Source organism: Rhamphochromis sp. 'chilingali', assembly GCF_963969265.1.
Source record: "Rhamphochromis sp. 'chilingali' genome assembly, chromosome: 4".
Taxonomy (NCBI): Eukaryota; Metazoa; Chordata; class Actinopteri; order Cichliformes; family Cichlidae; genus Rhamphochromis; species Rhamphochromis sp. 'chilingali'.
In genome coordinates this window covers 36,670,394-36,680,170 of record NC_137948.1, presented here as the reverse complement: position 1 = coordinate 36,680,170, position 9,777 = coordinate 36,670,394, and positions in this window count along the sequence as shown.

The following is a 9,777-nucleotide window of genomic DNA, read 5'->3' as shown; positions in this document are numbered from 1 at the left end:
GTTTTGAGAACAGCCCCGGACATTTCTTATGAGGACTTCCTCACCAAATTTAAGAGTGTTTTTGAAAGAGGCACCGGAGCGGAGGCGGCTGCCCACAGACTGTTAAATTTGAAGCAGGGGAGGCGGAGTATGGCGGATTTTTCGGTCGAATTCTGGACCTTGGCCGAAGAGACTGGCTGGGGGCAGTCGGCATTGATAAGTACTCTCCTGAATAATGTTTGTGATGAGTTAAAGAGAGAACTGATGATGAGAGATGTTCCTAAGACCTTGTCTGATGTGATTACGCTGTGTGTGAAGTTGGATGAGCACCTACGGGCGCGTCGGGGAATCGGAAACTACATTTCCCAGAGGCCCCCGGGGCGCATGGAGACGTCAGGTGGGGGCGCGCCTAGCGGCAGTCACTCGTTGGACAGCACGGAAGAAAGTGAACAGCCCATGCAACTGGGCCGCTCCAGTCTGTCGCCCGAGGAGCGGTATCGTCGCTGGAGGGCCGGTGAGTGCTATTATTGTGGCCGCAAGGGCCATATTGCCATGGATTGCCAGGCGCGGCTAAAAGACAGCGCCCGCCGGCAGTGAGGAGTGTACGGGTGGGCGAGGTCTCATGTTCTCAGTCTCCTCCTCGTCTCATGATTGCGGCTAAGCTAACGGTTCGTCTCAGGACTCATTCTCTCGACGCTCTGATTGATTCCGGGGCAGAACAGAATTTTATTGATGCCTCGCTGGCACTGAAGTTAGGTTTTAGCACGGAGCCTCTGTCTCATTCACTCCAAGTCACAGCCCTTAGTGGCCAGCGTCTTCCAGACATTACTCATGTCACAGAACCGATTTCCCTGTCTCTTTCCGGCAATCATGTTGAAACCATACAGTTGTACGTCTTTAAGGCCCCACTCACTCCACTAGTCTTGGGCTATCCCTGGCTGTGTCAACATAACCCTGTGATTGATTGGAGGAAAAAGAGTATTTCGGGGTGGGGGGAGGAGTGTCACATGTCCTGTTTAAAAGCCGCCACCCCCGCCATGAACCTACCACCCAATAAAACTATTTCAGAACCGCCTGATCTGTCCTCCATACCGTCTGACTATCACGACCTGGCGCAAGTGTTTTGTAAAGATAAGGCACGCTCTCTTCCCCCTCACCGGCCGTACGATTGTGGGATTGACCTCCTCCCAGGCGCGCCGCTTCCGACCAGTAGGTTGTATAGCCTGTCTCGACCGGAGCGGGAAAGCATGGAAAATTACATCAATGAGTCACTTGCCGCTGGTCTCATTCGCCCCTCGTCCTCACCTGTTGCTGCTGGTTTCTTTTTTGTCACCAAAAAAGATAAAAGTTTACGGCCCTGTATTGACTATCGCGGCCTCAACGCCATCACAGTTAAAAACAAGTATCCCCTCCCTCTGCTGAGTTCCGCGTTCGAGCTGCTTCAGGGTGCCACCATCTTCACAAAGTTGGACCTGCGCAATGCCTACCATCTGGTGAGGATTAGGGAGGGAGACGAGTGGAAGACGGCTTTCAATACTCACCTGGGCCATTTCGAATATCTTGTGATGCCTTTTGGTCTCACCAATGCTCCAGCTGTGTTTCAGGCTCTCGTGAATGACGTGCTCCGAGATTTCATCGACCATTTCGTTTTCATTTACTTGGATGACATCCTCATCTTCTCCCAGTCTGTCACCGACCACCGACGCCATGTCAGGCAAGTGCTTCAGCGTCTCCTCGAAAATCGTCTCTTTGTTAAAGGGGAGAAGTGTGAGTTTCATGTCTCAACTGTTTCCTTCCTGGGCCACGTCATCGATCGGGGTAACCTCAAGACTGATCCCGCAAAGGTTCAAGCCGTTGTTGACTGGCCGACCCCCTCTAACCGTAAACAGCTTCAAAGCTTTCTGGGGTTCGCGAACTTTTATCGGCGCTTTGTTCGCAACTATAGTAAACTGGTCCTGCCTCTGACCCGTCTTACTTCTCCCAAGGTTCCCTTCTGCTGGGATGGGCTGGCTCAACGTGCGTTTGCCCATCTGAAGGACCGCTTTGCCTCGGCGCCCATTCTCGTCCAACCCGATCTCGACCGGCAGTTCGTTGTGGAGGTGGATGCCTCGGACGCTGGAGTGGGGGCGGTGCTTTCCCAGCAGCAAGGAGGTAAGCTGCATCCCTGTGCCTACTTTTCACGCCGTCTCACCTCTGCAGAGAGCAACTATGATGTGGGAGATCGAGAGCTACTAGCCATCAAGCTAGCCCTGGAGGAGTGGCGCCATTGGTTAGAGGGTGCTGCCCAGCCGTTTGTGGTCTGGACCGATCACAAGAACTTGGAGTACATTCGATCGGCAAAACGCCTCAACGCCAGGCAAGCCAGGTGGGCCCTGTTTTTCACTAGATTCCAGTTTACGATCACTTACAGACCCGGTTCCCGTAATGTCAAGCCAGACGCCCTCTCACGCCAATTCGCCGCCTCCAAAGACGCAACTCGGGACTCTCCCATTCTACCGCCCACCTGTGTAGTCGGGGCCCTGACCTGGGAGATCGAGTCGGCTATTCGAGAGGCTCAGCGGACAGAACCGGACCCCGGAACGGGCCCTCCAGGGTTGCTCTTCGTCCCCCCCTCAGTAAGGTCACGAGTGTTACATTGGGCTCATACTGCCAGATTCACCTGCCACCCGGGGGTCCACCGCACTATTACCTTCCTCCAACGTTTCGCCTGGTGGCCTTCCCTTGCCAAAGACGTCCGCGAGTATATTTCCGCATGCTCGACCTGCGCTCAAAACAAGAGTGTCCATCAACCACCCTCTGGCCTCCTTTACCCTCTGCCGACTCCGAGCCGCCCTTGGTCGCACATCGCTTTTGACTTCATCACTGGTCTGCCCGTCTCGTCAGGTAACTCTGTGATTCTCACCATTGTGGACCGCTTCTCCAAAGCTGCTCATTTTGTCGCCCTCCCTAAGCTCCCCACTGCTCTAGAGACCGCCCGGCTGCTAGCTGACCACGTGTTTCGCCTCCATGGCATCCCCACGGACATTGTGTCAGACAGAGGACCGCAGTTCACATCGCGTGTATGGAAGGAGTTCTGCAGTGCCCTCGGAGCTCAGGTCAGTCTCTCCTCTGGTTTCCACCCGCAGACGAATGGCCAAACGGAGCGTGCCAACCAGGAGCTCGAAGCAGCTCTCCGGTGCCTGGTCTCCACTAACCAGTCAACTTGGAGCGAGCAACTGTCATGGATTGAGTATGCTCATAACAGCCTTACCTCCTCTGCCACCGGTGTGTCTCCTTTCGAGGCGTCCTTGGGCTATCAACCGCCACTCTTCCCAGCCGTCGAGGGTGAGCACTTTGTTCCCTCTGTCCGACAGCATCTTCGGAGGTGTCGGCGCGCCTGGAGAGCGACTCGGGCCTCCCTTCTCCGCACGGTGGAACGCAATAAGCGCCTGGCGGATCGCCACCGGACCCCTGCTCCCACCTACACACCTGGACAAAAGGTTTGGCTGTCTACCAGATTCATCCCCCTCAGGTCTGAGTCCAAGAAACTGTCTCCCACTTTCATCGGTCCCTTTGAGGTCGACTCTGTGATTAACCCTGTCTCTGTCCGCCTTCGCCTGCCCCGGAATATGAGGATCCATAACTCCTTCCACGTGTCGCAAGTGAAGCCGTGTCTCTCTAGTCCTCTGTGCCCTCCTTCCGGACCCCCTCCACCCGCCCGGGTCATTGATGGCCACCCGGCTTTCACCGTTTCGCGGATCATGGATGTCCGGCGCCGGGGGTGCGGTCTGCAGTATCTCGTGGATTGGGAGGGCTACGGGATGGAGGAGCGTTCTTGGATCCCGCGGGCGGCCCTCTTGGATCGGGGTATGGTGCGGGCGTTCCATGCGGCTCACCCTGACAAGCCTGGGGGTCGCCGGGAGGCTCCCGTCAGGGGGGGGGTACTGTCACGGCCAGGCGGATCAGCTGCACGCTGATCAGCCCTCTCTGTTTCTCTTCCTCTTCTCTCTCGCCGGGGCGGAACTCACTGTGGGTTCATGCCCTTGGTCCACGCCCTCGGGAGATGAGACCCAGGTGTCTCATTAAGGGGAGCAGCATTTAAGCCAGGAGGTGACTGCTGTTCGTCGCTGGATCGTTGTCTACCACGCGTTAGTAAAGTCAAAGCTACAGCAAGTTTAGTGAAGAGTGTTTTCCTCTGTGCATCGTCCTTAACCCTGTCTCCCTGTCTACAGAACCTCTTGGATTTTTCCCCGTGTGTTTCCCGTGTGGCAGTGTTGGAGTGTGAACCTGTGATCGTGTGAGTGGATATTCTGAAGAACGTATGCTTTCCCTTGGACTTCCCTGGAGACCCCTTCTTCCCCCACTCAGCTGTATATAACACCCCCCTGCACATTCTTGTATATACACCTGGTGACTTGTAAATAAACTCTTCTTGTAAGCATCAGTACCGGAGTCCTGCGCTTGAGTCCTCCTTCCAACCGTAACAATTCCATCGTTATATCAAATTATGGATCAGCAGGAACACTGGGGCCAACTCTTCAACGTGGCTTTAAATTACATGAGCTCCGGGTTTGCTTTCTTCTACACTTGTTCTTCCCTCCCCTCATCTTTTTTTCCCTCTGGCTTTACTAACCAATCACTCTCCCAAATTGCATTCTATGGTCCTATTATGAACGATGACAAGCCACCAAGAAGACCTGGCCCCAAGAACAGCTTCAATCATTGCTAATGCACAGAAGAATGCAGTACAACTCCTGACTTTTCATATAGGCCTCGAGCTGAAATTAGGTTAGCCACCAATTAAAGTCCCAGTTCAGCACAGCATGCTGGCATGCAGCCAGGAAATATACTTGTAGGTCACTGTGACTGTGGCCATGCGGGTTTACGCTCTGGAGCTCTGTCGATTCATTTGTCTGCCACACTATCCCTATCAGGCTGTAGTTTTCTTCTTTAATTTGACTTTTCGTCTAACCACAGCACAGTTTTCTTTGCTGTATAACATATGTCATGTAAGCCTTTTACCTTATAAGAGATATGCACATTAATCTCATATGAATTAATCTCTGCACCCCATCCACTGAGGGGCTGCATGGACGATACGAGCAGGAGTGTTAGATGTGCGGCTGAGCAGAACACTTCTGCTCCGTCTACCCCCTGATGGAGATAGGAATGCTGTTCCATGTCGCTCTGACCCTCCCCATATCCAAGAGACATACCACATACTGGTAAGGTGACAATGGGGAATGCGCCAGGCTATGGTGGACTTGGACTGCACGCAGACCCTGGTCCACCAAACCCTGGTTCGCCCTGTGGTTCTGCTGGAGGCTGAGTGGGAGGAGGTTAGGTGTGCGTGGAGACATCCAGCTCCACTTCTGGTAGTACAGCTAAAACTGTAAGGGCTTTTAATAAAGCATGTTTACAAAAAATGTGACTCAGACCCAGCCCCACTCTGTATAAATGTGGAGTCAGTAGAGCGTTGGGGGTCCTTTAAATTCTTTTGGCCTCCTATCAGAGAACCTCTCTTGGTTAGCCAACACTACTGCCACAGTGAAAAGGGCTCCACTCCACTTTCTGATGAGTGAAGACATCTTCAGGTACTGCTCTCACCCCGGTCACAATTTGTTTGAACTGTTACCCTCTGGAGGACAACAATGGTTAAATTACCTCCTCAACATGTCTTGAAGTTCTCCAGAGGCTGGTAATGAAGTAATTATTTGATTCAGGTGTGGTGACCCAGGGTGAGATCTAAAACCTGCAGGACACCGGCTCTCGAGGACTAACGTTCCCTACCCCTGCAATATTCAGTTTAGTTTATATATTTCACTGGTGTTCTGTACCTTCTGTTCATATATGTACTGGTTGTGGTGTCTGTTTGTAGTTGTGGAATTTATTTGCTCTGTCTGTGTGATTCTTCATCTCAATGTTTCCCTTTTTCAGTTATTTTTAATCACTTCCTGTTTTATTTTCTCCTGTGCCTTGAGGTTTAGCGATTTTGTATTTTTGTCATATCTGTTTCCCAATGTGACTCTTATTTTAAATGAAAGATTAGGTTTTTGTCTAAGCTAGCTGTGGAGTGCACTGTGATAAAAATGTTAGATGACAGGAAAAAAAAAAACTTTCCCTTTTTGTGTGGCTTTCATTTCTTACTAAATCCTTAGACTAAGAGTTCAATTCAATTCAATTTGTTGTAATTTTATTTTATTGCAAAAAAAGTTGTCTTGATGTGCTTTATATTATAAGGTAACGGTGCTAAAATAATACAGAAAAAAAACAACAATCAAATGACCGCCTATGACCAAGAAGTTGACAACAGTAACATTAAAAATAAATTATTAAAAATAAAATTGTGGATATACACTGAGAGAGATTCACTCCATAAATGTTAGTTGAATAGTAAAAGTGAAAAGTGCATACCAAACAAATGATCAAGTATGAAAGAAAACAGTGCCAAACTACACCTTAATAACTGTTTTCTTAGTAGATTTCATAATTACCTAAATTACCTTTCATTTTAATTTTCAGCATCAGGAGAAAAAAACTGCATCTGTATAGCTCCAAAACAAGCCCGTCTCCAATCAGCATGGGGAGAATTATTGATGCCAGAATGTAATATAATATTTTTGTGCCCAAGAAATGAGACACCCCACAAGGCTGCCAATATGCTGCAGATCCAGCACACATGGTGATTACTCGTGGATTACATGAGCTCTGATTTTTTAACTTTTCATGTCTGATACCACCTAGAAATTCATCCATATCAGGAAATGTGGCCTGATCTAAATTCCATCCTTCCATCCAGTAGCAACAGCAGACAGAAAAAAGCTCATCTGTGCTGATTCTGAGGTTTACTGGTGTTTGTGAATTCTGTCTTTTCCTATAAGATATATAAGCAGATGCTGCATCAGCCCCTGGACAGTATAAATCTAGTACAAACGATAGTGTTAATAAAAACCATCATCAGATGCATTCAAACTGAATCCCATGACTTAGCAGCTGTACTAACATGCTTGATACTTACTTGGGCCTCTTTTCTGAAGCATTATCCAAATTAACTCTTATTTTCATCGCCAGCACCACAGAAAAACTGCATGTACAGAAAATATAGTCAAATCTAAAATCAGTAACAATTTAATGAAATGTTATGTTCAGTGATGTCATCAGGACCTTCTTTCTGTTGACTGGAAATAGTTGCAAAGAATTTGTTTTGTTTTTTTAGTTTATATTTTGCAAAATAAAGTTTCATATGTCACTTCTTAATGGTGTTTTGATTAGCAACACAAGCCGAGTTTGGCTAAATAAAAAAATGTGAACACCACACTAAGTTAAGTTAACTCTCTTTCTCTGACAGAAGTACATCAGGTTTGTTACCTAAACACACAGCCCTAAGTTGTCCCTTAGGAAACAAACCTGCTGGATACCACTGATTAAGATGAGCTCATCAGCATGAAGCGATATTAAAAATAATAACCTACAAAAAAAAGAAAGAAAATAAAGAAATGATGTTGCCTTTAATGATGCATCAGGACATTCTAAAGTTTTAATAAAAGAGCTGCTCTATTCCAGTCCCCAGTTTCTGTCAAATAGCAATAGATGCATATTAAAGTGTTTTTTAATCTGTGTTATAAATAAAAGTAATTGAACAACTGCATCGAAGAAATATTTCAAATGTAAAACAATTCCCACCTGACCTTCTCAGAAACCGTCGATTATTTAGAAAAAGCTTTCAGAATCAAAAAAACAGGAGAGTGGCACTAAATTAAGGCAAACACTTAAGATTTGATTTTGTGATTGCATTTAAACATCAAGTGCACTTTTTATTATATTGTGTGCATTTACAGGCAGTAACTTTAACAATCTGCTGTATTCATTGTCTTTTATTCTTCCCAATTTCCTCTTTTTTCCTTCTTCCTTGTATGTAAATACTATGTTTAAATTCATAAAATACTTGCTCATGTGAAAGATCACATTGGGAATCAGTGAGGTAGATAAAATAAAATAAAACAAAATAAAACATTGAAGTTTAAATCTTAAAAAAAAGACTGAAGGCATGTTTTGCTTTTTTACTTGGCAACAAGCTAATACTATTAGAAGAGTAAGCTGCATTCAAGTGCTAGTGGAAACTTGGACATCTGTTCTTTCTAATAAAACAGATCTTTTTGTTTTTTTCTTATAAAAAGGACAGTCATTCAGTGAGAGAATCTAATCAGCATTATCGTGCTAAATGTACATTAATGTCTCCTGCTAATCTTGCAACAGTACCTAGATGTGTAGTCCAACACGATGCATTGCTGTAAATGTTATGCCAGTACTCCAAACTAACCTGCAAGTCATCGGTTGCCCACAGAAAAGCCTTATTGGCCCCAATAGGACAAAACTGCTGCATGACCTGTATGGGCAAACCCACTCCTGTGTGGGTTTGCTCCATACAGCTCCACAGTTCACGCACACAAACCTACCATGAGCCCGCACATGTATGTATGCTGGGTACCTGCAAACATGAACCATCTGAAACACTGGAAACACAGCCACAAAAATGTTTGCAACTAAACACTGTCTTTATCGTATCTCACTCTGTGATTGGCTCCAGAATGCACAAAACTGTTTAAAATAGGTACGTCATTTCATAACAACAAGAGGAGATGTGTTTTCTTCTGTTACATAAATTTCATTTAATGCAAATTTGGTGCAGTCTTATCTGCTGATATACGCGGCAAAGTCCAAGGGAACTATTTTCAGGTTATAGATAAAAATCTGTTTCCTTGAGTAAGATAGCAGAGAGGAAAAAGGAAAAGTTTCATGCATCAGTGTAGAAGAGTTTGGTGCCAAAAGATTATATAAATCATGTATATTCAAAAACACAGAGAGCTCCATCTCACCCAATTACTTTGTTAGTAAGATGGATCCTGATTTAAAATTGATAGAAACTTCACGTTATCAGATCACTCCGCTAGCAAGGTGGCTTTTGTTTATCTCTTTTGGTTTGCTGTGGATTTTCAAATTAAATACATGGGTTTTTTTCTTCATCTGTCACAAACACCGCCTTGATGGATACTGATTAGGGACCAGCTTTCGTTCAAAGTCTGTCTCAACAAACAGCAGCTTTCCAATTAAAGTTAAAGCTTGGTATTTTCAGGCTCATTACTCTTACAAAGTTAGTGTCATAAGAGAGAGATGGAGCACTGAGAAAAGAGGGAGGAATCACTTTGAAATTGCAAATCATCTCTTCCTCCTTCCCGGTCCCCACTTTCACGCTTCTGTCCCATCTCTAAACTACTGTTGTTGTTTTCCACCAACGTGATGTTCACAGCATTTTCAGAGACATTGTTGGAATTGAAAGCTGTTACAGAAGCAGCAGGTATATTTTATGTGTTAAAAATCATTTGGAGTTGAGTCTTTCTTTATTTTTTCCATTTCTTTTAACAAAGTAATTCAATGATCATTAAATGTAATCATTTATCAAGAATATTCTAATCTGTACCGGTCTAAAAATTCATTGGACTCAAATAATAGAGGGCTTTGGTTTACTGGGAAATAAAATTCTTTGTTTTATATCTAGATGCCAAAAGATCTGAAAAACATCCCGCTCATTTCTCACTGATTGACTGAATGGTAGTTTTGAGTTGTCATCAGCTGTCAGCTTTGTGGGAAACAACTTGATTTAACTCAGAAAAGCTTATTTGTTTGGGATTAGTCTGAAGTGATGCACAGTATTGGAGTGGTTACTCAAAAAAGAAGTGCATTGCACAAGACCTGAAGTCAACAGATGGATTCATTGATTTTTCTTTCTCTCCACCTATGTGAAGATATAAAACTAATTGT